We start from the raw sequence: 13247 nt of genomic DNA, 5'->3' as shown, positions 1-13247 counted from the left end.
TCACAGAAATGAGGAAGTTCCTGCAGATCTCATCTGTTGTGGCTTCGGGCAAAGACGTCAAACTATGTTCCTGTTTGTGAGGAATGAGCAACATTCCGAAAAAAACTGCCAGTTGTCCGTCAGAGGTTTTGCAGACTCATCATATTCTTGGAGACTGTGTTATTCATCAAGTTTTATCTTCTGATCCACAGTAATTGAGCAAGATCATTAATGACTTAGTCAGACTTCCTCCTGGCAACCTTGACGGGTCGCCGCTGCTCAGACGTGTCCTGACGTGGTCTGTTTAGTGTTTAGTTTTATCCAGAGAAGAAACAAGTGAGAGCGATGCCAAATGTGACCTGATAAGACTCAGCGATGCTTCTTTGAGACTTTACAGATATGAAGAATTGCCAGTCAGTTCATTTACTGTGGGGGAGTTTGGTATCCTTCATTAGTGTCCTTGATTTTCTGACTGTTTGCCAACCACAGTGTCTTGAAATAATAATAATATAAGTGCATCACAGACAACTAATAAACAGTCTGTAGATACCAAAATATCCAGTGAGACATTACAAGGATTATTATGAAAATATATTAAAAGACCAATACTGCATATTAAAGATAAGAGGGCATCTTGGCAGTATTTAATAATTTATTAGTAGAACTTCAAGATATGTACGGTAATACACATATGTGCATTTGATCTTTTTGGTGGAGAAACCTACACACCAGGCCAAAGTACACTTAAACATGTTCTTTTCTTTTATCTTTGAGCTTTTATTCATTATATTTCTTTGTTCTCTAAGATGTCTGCCCACATTACAAAGTGTTTACAGAGGGAAATCTGTGGCAGACAAACCAAAACAAAACAGAGCGGTTTCCCGTCAGTGCCGAGGACACATCGTCGGTTTTGAAAGACATCATAAAGCTTTGTTGTGCGCCGCGTTGGAGGAAAATGCAGGAAACATGTTTGTGCGGATTCGTCCATGGCCAAATATGTTTTGTCTCTGGGGACGAAGAATTGACAGTCTCTGTTCTGTCTCTGCAGCTTTAAGGTTTTCTTTTTCTCATCTGAAGGACGTCCATGCCAAACAGCTCCATCTTTAACAAATGATGTATCTATAGAATTATGCTGCAACGAAAAGTACATTTGTAGTAAACAATTGCTAACTCGATAATGGAACATGTTCTATTTCAATTACTGAAGCACTATATGTGTGTTGCAGTTTAACTGTATGGACATTTAGTTTGTGATCAAGATATAAAAACTATGGTAAAAAACAAAAATATGTATTGTTGGTATTAATAAACCAGAATTATTCTTTGAGATTTTGATGAAAAGCATCAGATATGGAAAATGTTGATTCCAATATAAGCAGCATTTCAGTTTGATGCAGTAAAGTGATGTTTAACTAATCAGTTATATACGATACAATTAATCAATTAACCAAACAGGTTTCCAAATATTTGAAGATGCACTGCATTAGATCAAGAACTAACTAATAAGTAATAATACTGACGCTACTGTCCTCCTGTAAAAAACAACTCCATAGGTCATTTTAATGTCAACAACATAGAGCGATTGCTTAAGACAGCGTCTGTCAAATGTCAGAAAAATGTGTACATCCGGTTGAAAAAGCCACATAAAGACGATTCAACAAAACGTTAGACTTCAACACTGGGGACCAGTATCCACTTCCAGTTCAAACCGACACTTGTTTTTATTTCTCTTAAAGGTGTTGAGGATTTAGTGGCATCTAGTCGAGCAGTTTCTGAGGACCATTTTGGGCAAAGATCTTACGGAGTGAGGACATTATTGGAAAGTGAGGACACTTTGTCTGGTGGTGGTGGTGGTGGTGGGGTGGGGGGGACTGGGGGTCAGAGGTCAGCTTCCAGGTCCCCTCCCTCTCTCCGAGGCTTCATGGAAATCAGTGTAACTTTAGAGGACTGACAGAGCCCCCCCCCCCCCGAACAACATGCAAAAAGAACAGCTTTGTTTACGTCTGGCTCCTCCCCCGGTTGCAATTCAGGGTTTCCACAAAATCTATTTGTTGCTTTGTTCGGTTTATAATCTGTCTCCCTTTGTTTCAGGCCTGTGCGATGCTCTTTGTTTGTGAATCCCCGTCGGCACAATGGAGGCTCCACACAGAGCCCGAAATGCATGACGTGATGAATTCTAACAAACAGAAATCAATCTTCAGTATCTTGAGGCACCATCACCACGAGTCCCAGATTACGAGACATCAAAAAACCCGAAAAAAGTGATGACCTCAGACTCTATGATCTCTGAAATAAGCACCTGCCGAGCTTTTGACAGTGATGTTTGGAGCTGGTACCATCGCTCAGTTTACCAGCCTTTGAAAAGTGAGTCAGTTTAGTTCAGCGTCTGTCTTCAGCACTGCTGTTCTATACGAGGGAAGATGTTCAGTATATTGTCTTGTGGTTGTGGTGCGCAGTCGTCAATGGGCTGAATGAATGCACTAGAATTTGAGCTCAGACTCAGGCCTGTGCTTCTCCAGATGTAATTTGCACACCCACCGTCTCACATTCATCAAATTAGACCACTTGTAATAATGATGTGTGAGAAATGTGTCTATAATGCAGTATATCTATATCATACACTGGATTAACTGTGATATTTTAGATCATTTTCAGGATCCTTGTGATGAATTATTGATATTTTATATCGTGTCTTTGACAGAAAACATTGCAGCTCAATGAAAGCTGTGTATCCTCATAGCAACTTGATGTTTTCAGGTTTGTGTCAATGCATCATTCAGAAGGAGAAGTTCTTCAATCCGTACGCAGGCACTTAACCTTTCAATTCATCTAATCACATATTTTTATGGTGTACATTCATGGTTTTTACTGGACATTAATTTAAATATGTACGATTAAAATGTCTTGAAATTCAAGCTTATATTTTTAGTGTCTGGTGTCTTGTGTGGCACTTTTTGGCTGCATCAATGAATCGTGTGTAGGTTCAGATTGCTGAGGGTGTGACTGTTGGTTCAAGTATACAGTGAACTGGTTGGGTAGTGGAATATTCCCTGTGTGCTGCATGTGTTAAAGCCATATGTTAGCTATTTCCCCTGGCATGCGACGGTGCACGTGGCCAGGTTGTTTTGTTGAAGGAGCTGGCCGCCTGCCAGCAGCGAGAAGGTTTCTCCTCCATAATGTGACAAACATGAAAGCAGCACTCAGGAATGTATTTTTCTTGGAAAGAGCGTAAGATTAGCACATACTGAAACCCGCCTCCGGCTTCAGAGCAGCAAAATAATAGCTGGGGTAAGCTGATGAGACGAGTGCGTTGGGACTTGAACGTATTACCCAATCACCTCCCTTCGAGGGCCAAAAGAACACTATGTCCCACGAAAGCAAAACAAGTCGGATGTAAATACTCTTGAAAGCAGGAAAACGTTGTCAGATATTCTGGGAAGAAGGTTTGAGATAAATTTACTGACTCCTCTGCGGTTTTTATTCTGCCTGCAAAGGTAAAGTTGCTCATTTCAACACCACCGCAGGTTTTAGGTACTTTACATTACACATGTTTCAGTTTCGATTTCAAGAAGCTGAAAACAAACAGAACTGCAGAGGATCTTTGCCTCAACATATTAAAAAAACAAGTAGTGGACAGTAACTCTGATGCAGTCGTCCCATCAGAGTGAGGTGTTTAATCTGCTCATATCAAACAGCAGCTGCATCACACAACAAAGTATTTTATCACATTTACACTGATCTCTCTCTTCTGGGAGAGAGTTGCTTTTCATATGGAAATTTTAGACCTAAAACATATGATCAGTTGGTAAAGTATGATGCTTTGTTGAAAATACTTCAGAGTATATGAAGTAATGAAAATAACAACAGCTTGACCTCGAGCCACTTCACCCTTAGAGTAAATCTTGTATGTTGACTTAGCAATGTGATAACACTGATGAGGCACATACTGTATAAATATATTGCAGTTTAACTAGGGTAAATAATCAAAATGGGTTTTTTTGTTCTATTTTCAGTTCTATTTGGTTGACCTCATTGATTTGCTTCACTTGTCTTATGTACAGCACTCTGAATCAACCTTTGTGTTAAAAGTGCAGAACAAATGAAGTTGCTGTGCCATGCTTCGGTCTGCTGCTTAGAAAGAAAACATCACCCATGTCAATAAATTCCTTCTTTATCTCCTAGTTTTGCATATTTCCACTGAACGTCTGGTTCAAATCAGTTTAACCAGGTCTCTGTCTCTGTGACCCTTTGACCTCCTTACCTCCATCATCCTGTAACGCTGATTTATTGAAAGAAGGAAAGTCACTCAATGTACTTCTGCCTGCCGCCAGTGGCTCGGGATAAGGGTGTCAGCCAATCGCCTGAAATGTAAATGTTATTGTGAGTGTAATTTGATTCGGCTTGTCTCTGACTTGTTGTTGCCCTGCGGGCTCCTTGTTGGGAGTGATGTGATCTGCTGAGGGGAGGTGTGTAACTCCCTGCAGAGTAAGGCGGTGGGTGTTGGTTGAGACAAGTGGGGTCGATACTGGGCTGCCCTGCCTGCAGCAACAAGAGCTGATGGAAAACAGGGTAACACAGAAAAACATCAGAAACATTATGTAAGGGGGGGGGCACTGAATTCTGTTGTTTATTCTTTACTTTCTCAAATGTTTGCTTTGAGGAGACATTGGGGTTATTGTGGCGTTGTTGTCATATGCTACTAGAGGTCAGTCTCATCCTCGTCCGGTCTCTTCAAGGCACTTTTTATTTAACGTATCCAGATCAAAGCGGCCAAGTGATGAAGTCAGTAGCACTGTTGCCAAAAAGCAAGCAAGAAGGTTACCAGTGTCTGTCTCCACGGGACTCCAGCTTCCTCCGTCCAAAGACGTGATCGAGGTTAGGTTAACTGGAGACTCTGAATTGTCCTTCAAATGATAAGTGCTGATGTCTGTATGTACAAAATGCCCACAGCTCAGCAGCAGCATTCACCCAAACAGACAACAACATCCCAGCGTGGAAAAGTCTGTTTGAAGAAAACATGTCAAGAAGACAGATGTCTGAACTCCTTTTGTATTGGGGAAAAACAATGTATATATATACGTGTATATGTATATTAACTGCTTCTTATTATAACTTCTGATGCTGCTTGTGGAAAATGTTTGGTTATTGTGCCACACAATTTTAGTTATCAGATACAAGTGATTATTAATGTACCTGTTAACAACTGTAACTTAAATCCATGGTGCAGACCAACATATAACGAATGATTCAAACATAATTGCAATAACATAAAATAATGTCTTCATAGGAGAATACATAGTTTATGAATATATATAATTAATCAATATTTCAAATATCGTTCCAGCTGCATTCAAATAGATTATAGTGTGTTATGAGCCATTGTAAAACACTACTTATAAACACTTAGAGTAAAGTTTCATCAGGAGAACTGCTGCTCAGCCAACTTTCTCTTGTTCATAACATCCTGTTCACTACGGTGTCCCACACAGGTCAAATTGTAATCAACTTTATTTATTTATTTTTTGTATTCCACCAGTTGCATCATTTACACAACACATCCCAGCGAGCGAACACATAAACTATCTCTCTGTGGGTTTTTTAATCATGTTCACTTCTCACAGCTAATCTTCTCGTGTCCGTCCCTCGGGAGGAAGGGCCGTCCTGGGCTCTGACGTCAGCCTTTATGGGTAAGTAAACAAAGACTAATCGAGGGAAGAGCTCCCATGTAAACAGAGTTGTTGTTACTGTCAATAGGACGCAGACGAAGAGATAAACACAGGCTGGGGTCAAGTTTGGAGCTTGGAGAAAAGGAGAAGAATGGGAGCAAGAGAATGACATTTTGTTTTGGGTTTCTTCTGCTAGTGTGAGGAGAATGGCCTTCACCAGGATTCAACTTCAAATGCATCAATCAAGTCGTGTTTTAAATCTTAATTATTTGCATTATATTGTGTTATGTTGTCATTAACGTGAATGTAAAGTAACAACTAATGGAACCTAAGGAGGCATTTTCCCAATTCATCTGGATGTTGAGGTGATAATCTGCTCGTGAAATGTAAAACGTCATATTATGGACTCAACTTCAAAAAAATAAAAATCAACTCTAAACTTTAGCATGATTACAACAACCCGGTTTGAGTAAATCATGGGAGATGATCAAAGCATTTAGAGCTGAAAATAAATCTCTTGGATCATCTGACTTTACTTTCTACACACTTTTAAAATAACCATACTTTTCCATTCGCCTCATCTTCCATTCGCGTCTCCTCCACATGATCCTAATGCACGGACATGCAATTTTCTACACAATGCTAATTTTATAAAGTTTTAGGAGCTTGTGATTTCAAAGTGGAAAGAGCAGAAATGAATTAAGTATAAAAAGGATATGGAGACGGCTTTCCTGTGCACATGCTTCCTTTGGAAAAGTAAGATCTATAATTAATGGTGTAGTTATCTCAGGATTCTGTTTTGTGTGGACTATGCACTTCTTTACTTTGACGGACATTTGTCAGCTTAGTTTGTTCACAGATAAGAGAAACTGATTCTGTTTTGTGTACATGCATCAACAAGTATATTTGTCTTCAGTGTGATGTGTCTGTTTTCTATACGCTCTAGTTTTAATCCCAAACGATGACTTTTTATTGCATCCTTTCCCACAGAAAACTTGTTTTTCTACATCAGCTATGACCTAAAGCAGGTTCATAACAGAAGAGAAAGTTCTCAGTTCATATTTAATCTTCTTCGAAAATGACCAACACTCCAGTCCTTTGTCTGTGTTAGTGCTTTTTTTTTCTACGTAAAAAAAAAATCCCATCTTGATAATATCCTCCACCAAACTCACTGTTAGTTTTCTTTTCTCCAGAGCTAAAGTCCTGAATTGACTTTGCTTGAGGTGACAAACATAAACTTCTGAGGCTCAAGGCTACAATATCAACTTTATCTGATCGTCATGAACCTGCACAAATCTGTTCGTAAGAACAACACAACTCTGAATGGTTCATTGTGAAGAACTCCACTCAATTTATTACTCCGAGAAATGTTTGGATTACTGTGTAAAACATGGCGGCCTCCGTGAGAAAGGACCCGCTACCGATGTAAATATAAAGTTTTTAAATATAAAGGGCCCATTCTAGGTTAAAAAACATCATTTATATTCGGTTTCTGCCAATAGATCCCTTTCACCTAAATCTTACACACTGAGCCTTTAAATGTGAATGTGGGTGTGAATGGTTGTTTGTCTCTGTATGTCGGCCCTGTGATGGACTGTCCAGGGTGTACCCAGCCTCTCGCCCAATGTAAATCTATAAACAGTGAAACAAGAGAAGTTAATTTTCCCAGAGCTGCATTTACTGTATACACATAACAGTGTGTGTTTCATGTGTGCCCACAGGCAGTGTTGGTATGTGCAGCTCCAGGGGACCAGAGCACAGGGGTGGTGCTGCGCTTCTCCCGTTGGCTCATGTGGGATGACGAGGTGTGAGGGGAGGGGGCTCCGAGGTTGGTGGTTGCATCCCTGACTCAAGTCTCAGTATTTACATGTCGCGTGTACTACTGTAAACGACAGTGAGGAAACGTTTACTGTGTCACTGTAAAGTTGTGCAGAGAAGCAGTGGGAGGCTCAGTGAGCAGACGCTTCACCGCATTCACAATGCTGATTTATTGAGACTTTTATTAAGACTCTATTCGCACGGTAACTAAAAGTTTCCCAGTCCTCCCTTTCATGTGACTCAGGTCTGTGTGAAAATCTGCACAGAGACTCACTGTTTACGTTGCTCTTTGAATAAATGGATGATCGAGGTGTGAATCCAGCCTCTGTTCATGCCAGTCGCTGGAAGCTACAGAATTTTTTACACTGAGACTTGTATCAGAGAAACATTTTAACTTCAAAGTCTGCAGCTTTCCTGCCCTCAGGGTCCTGATGGTTAATAGTTTAATACAAATGTCCAATTCACTCATTATGCAAATATTAGTTGTTTTCCTAATAACATCTGGGCATAGAAACAAAATTAAACTTTATGTTTTTATGTGTAGAATCTTACAGGACTTACAAGATTACAGAGTGATTATCATCTTATCTACATTATAAAACTAAAAAGTGACTGCGAGGATGTAATAACTTTATTAAACTTTAACTGGGACAGGACTGTGCCTCCTTCACCGGACGTTCCAACTGAATCCATCAGTCCAGTAGCTGACGGAACAGTAACAGAACACTCAGAATATACAGTAGTAGTGGTTTAAAACATAATCTGACAGCCAAAGTTGAAGAGGGACCATATACAATAAGAAACTTTAAATATAAAAATATACAGGTCCTAGGATTGAGCCCTGGGGGTCTCCACACTTCAAAAAAACTGAGAAAAAAAATCTTCAGGTTGTTCAATAGAATGAAGCTGTTAACATGGAACCAGAGATGTCAACACACTGCTGGTGCTTGTTCTTTGGAGTGCTTACAGAAAAGAAGATAAGCTGATGAAGTTGAAATATCAGCTGGGATCCAAAGAAACAGTCACACTGTTACATAAGGAAAGAAGAAGCATTTATTGATTCATTCGCCCTTTTAAAAAAACAGGTTTTCAGGGCATATCCCGGGTCCATTGAAATCCTCAAGATTTGCATAGGATGATAGCAGCTGTGTGTGTGCGTTGTTTCAAAGCTGGACCATGGTTTATTATTTCAGGAATACAACAAACTGTCACTGTAGCCTGCCCCTGTCAGAGAGTCACTGTTACATAACTGCATTACTTTCAAGGACGTAGACTCCAATAAGTCATATTCTCTGACCTTGGTGTTTATATGCACTATCTCAGGTGCTTTCCATACTGTGGGGACGTGCTGGTTGTAAACTCGGTTTCAAAGCTATAAAGGTGACTGGTGTGTGAAATTGAAACAGCCTGCGGAGGGAGATAAAGAAAGAGAAAATAGAGGATTTAAATGGTCCCTCTTGCACTTTTCATGCCCTGAACTAAATTATGTCCTGTGTTATTTCATCGTTTTCAAACCGCACACTCACGCTCTATCTTTAGTCTTTTGGGTGAACAGACAACGTGCGGCCTGTGACCAAACGCTGTCTTTCAGTGGCAGCTTCAACATGTGAGTTTTATTGTTCACTGTACATGCTGTCCTCTTCTCTAACCACAGCTTCTCTCAGCGAGAGGAAGTAAACACACAGCTTCACAAAGTCAACTGAGAAGGAGGTGTCATGTGCTGCTGAAGACAGAGAGACTTTAGACAAATATCTTATCTGTCTTTTCTTTTCATCCATGATCATACAGATATTTACAGAAAGGGGGTTTTAACTCTCACACAAGCTGCAACTATTAATGTTTTAACATGTTAATGTGCACGGATCAAGTAAAAGCAGTGTTATTGTGTCATTCAGACAGAAAATGCATCCTCACAGAGACATTATTCTTTGTCCTGTATACAAAGATGGACGTTGCAAGAGTTCAGCAAAACTGAAGCCAATCAGATGGCGGCATCAGTATCCAGGATATTTTGGTAAAATATTTGGAGGGAGGAAGCGGAGACGTGTTTTTCAAAACACATTCCATCATCTTGTTACATTTCACAACTAAATGGCAGACGGACAAAGTAAAAGACTGGCTGGTGAACACAGTTTAAAAAGCCAGATACTTCCCTCAGACGTTGGTGGAGACATGTGAATTCAAACAAATGTTAAATGTGCTGTGTTTCTGTTGGATATATATAAAAAAAGCTGCTGCTAACATTTCTCAGTGAGGGTTAGAATTGTGGCAATATTAAGGACCATATTTTGATCTGTTTTGGTGCATTTGCTCTTACTAACCTCTGAACCTTGACAACCTCAGTATTCATCTTTTAATGACCTGGGCACGTTGAATAGCTTTCCAGTTGTGGGCATGTTCACCTGACATTTACAGCACCTCGGTCCAGATGTGAAACCAAATGTGATGCTCTGTTCAAACACCCATTCGTCAAACATCAGAGAGGAGAGATGGAGGAGGCCAATGACACAGCTGCCGTGCTCCTTGTACCAACAGCTAAGATTTAGTGGGCACTGCTCTCGGAAAATTCAACCTCAAAATGGATCCCAGATGATATTTTGAAACGTCCTCTGAGTCGGAACACATGTGACAAGTTATGCCTGCTTACATGCATCGGTATTAAAGGGGGGGGGGGATACGAGGAAAATGGGAAGCTGGAATCGTGAAGAGAAAACAAGAGTGTGTGACACATTTAAATAGAAAACATATTATGCAATTATCCTGAATACATCAAAGAATGATTCATCTGAGTGATGTTTTCAAACATGTGTGACAGACGTTCATGATTGGACTTTGCATTTTAAACGTTTTTGTGATACCTGCAGTAAAAGATCCATATTGACATCGTATTATATTCTTCTTATGTTCTCGTATTCTCATTTATAATTTCGAAAGATTCATGTGGTCCTTCATCACCGCTGTTCTTGCTGGTGAAGAGCGAAACGAAAAGTGTTCACTGTTCTGAAAGCTGATGATATGGAGATAAGATGTAGTGTTGCAGCAGGGTTACACAGTGCTGCGATTAAAACATGTTTGTGTAATGCAAAGTGTCCTGAGGTGAACACATTGTACACAAACTCAGTGTGGGTGAGATTCAAACTCCTGCCTTAAACTAAACTACACATGAATCTTCTTTAAATATCAACACAAACAACTACAAGAAGCCAGACCCTCTTATCACCTTGTGAGATACGACTTGTTATTGTCAAGCTGACCTTGCTAATGTGACTGTAAAAGCAATTTAGGGCCACTTACACCTCAGTTTGCGGTCAGATTATTCTTTAATTTTCGTTTTCATTTCAGGTGTTTCCTGAGGGGAGAAAGACAGAAGGAGTTTGTTGTTGTGCATCACGACGGTTACAGGCAGTGTCTCCACATCCATCCATCTGTTGTCTACACGTTTTGAGGCTCGCAGGGGGACTGGAGCCGATCCTTGCTGACACTGGGGGCGAGGTACACTCTGGCCAGGTCACCAGCATATTGCAGGGCTGACATAAAAAGTCAAACAACCATTCACACCTTACAGGCAATTTTAAGTCTCAAGCTACGTGTCTATGCACAGTGCAAACATGCAACTCCACACAACAAGGCCTCAATGAAACCAAGGTTCAGACCCAGGAACACCTTCAAACCACTGTCCACCATGCCGTGCCTCCACTGACTCTGGGAGACTGTGAGTTATTATAGGAGGAATGTGCTTGTCTGGTGAATATTCTGCTGTTAACATGCAGCTGTTTAAATGGCTCCGAACTGCTCCTCCATCAGTGAGGCCAACATCAAGATTCAGGATTCAAGATGTTTATTGTCACACCAGTTATACAAGTATCATCGGGAGAAGAACTTTTGCAGAGAAGTAGCTAAATAGAGTGGTTGAATAAATAAAAATATTGGCAGAAAGGTAATAATAGTGTGATAAATATACAGTAATAGAAAATATACAATAAGAAGATGCTGTACAGACATAATAAGAAGATAGAAATATGTAATAACACTGTAATAACAGTGAAAGGCTAAATACTTGTAAAATATTGCACAATTGTTTAATATATGTGTGTGTTTGTGTTGTATGTTTACATAGTTTGATGAATTGCACAGGGTTGATTGAACTATTTATTCAGGATTCTTATGACCCGAGGAAAGTGTGTTCACCTTTGATCAGAACTGGTTGTTACTGCATCATTAGCATGTTAGCATGTGGTGCAGACCTAGAGAGCTGCTGACATGGCTGCAGACTATTTAAATGCTGCTGGTTTGTATTAAGGGGACAGAACCTCCCCCTTATTTCACTGCCGCTCCTTCTGTATCGTTTATCCCCTCATCCACATGGAGCCTCAGTGTTTGAGAGGGTAACAACAACTGGCCGTGATGTCACGACTGGATGAGTGAGGTGTTTTTGTTCAGCTCGTCCCCCCAGGAGAGGATACAGTGTCAGAGGATTGTTAAAGAGAGCAGGGTTGTTTTCGCAGAGCTTGTGCAGCAACTTCAGACCGAGGCAGGGATCGTACGATTTTATTTAAAAACAAAAAAACAAAAAACGCCTGTCTGGTACTGTTTCAAAAGTCTGTTGTATTTTATAAAGAGCCTAGTAGCAATCAGAGAGAGGCGCAGGGGAAAGAGTGAGACATGTGAGAGCAAAGTTGTGATGATGCACTGCTTTCGAGAAATGTGTTCAAGATTTTATTTCATTATTTCGATATTTGAGCACAGTGCCCGTTCTAAACATATAATCTGCGGTTTTCCTTCAATAAACATGCCACAGACACGTGAAGCGGATAAGATTAACAGTTTTTGAGATCTGTGAGCCACAGAATTGAGATCTTCGCTTGTTAAAACCTTCCAATATTTATTGTACACGTTGTTGGGAATGTGGTAATATTTGCCGTAGTTTGTATCCTCGTTATTCGCTGCAGCCTCCCGTGTTTTTTTCTGATGGCACGTGTTGAGGGGCTGATTCCCTTGAATAACACACTCTCCGACTTTTGGCGAGGGGATGTGACTTTGTGGAATTACGGCCTGTTTTCCACCAATAGACAGGGTTAAACCGAGGACAGCCTCCCCCTTCCCTCATGACCACAACTCATTGGAACACCGGCCTCTCCGAAAACCCACACACAGGCTCACAGCAAACTGCTACTTCAGAGGAAGTCCTACTGGTCCTGTGTCGAAGGGCAACAAAACAGGCTCAACCCCGTCATCCTCGCCTCTCTCTCTCCCCGTCCGTCTCCCCATCTGTTCCCCTTGTCCCTCCTTCTCAACTCTCTCCCTGTTTGTTTTTCATTGAAAGGAAAGCTGAAACCTGTCGGGTGGGTTTTTTTTCTTCCTCTCTTGGCCAAGTGCCTGCTTTTATAACCAAGGTGTTGGCGAACGGGGGAGTCATCTTTCAGAAAAACACGAGGTGGATGGCTCGGTCATGGGGGAGGAGTGGAGGGGTAGACAGGCTGACACGGCTGGATCTCGACGTCTCCGTCACCTTTGGATGTTTTCATCTCTCAAACTGGTTGGACGGTGTGTCAGTCTGTCAAAACACATAGTCCTTATCTGACTCTGAAGCCATAGTCACGTCAGCTTGTTTTTCTCCACATTCTCCATGTAACCGATTGTTGTTAAAGTAGGACAACATTTTTTTTTACTTAATCATCTGGATGGAACTTTTCCATCAAAGTGAATCACACTGACTTCTTTTTTAAATTCGAGCAAACTTTGTAACGCTGTAGAAAATGCTTTTTATCAAACCACAACACTTCT

This window comes from Hippoglossus stenolepis, chromosome 14 (genome assembly GCF_022539355.2).
Source record: "Hippoglossus stenolepis isolate QCI-W04-F060 chromosome 14, HSTE1.2, whole genome shotgun sequence".
Taxonomy (NCBI): domain Eukaryota; kingdom Metazoa; phylum Chordata; class Actinopteri; order Pleuronectiformes; family Pleuronectidae; genus Hippoglossus; species Hippoglossus stenolepis.
This window is presented reverse-complemented; position numbering follows the sequence as displayed.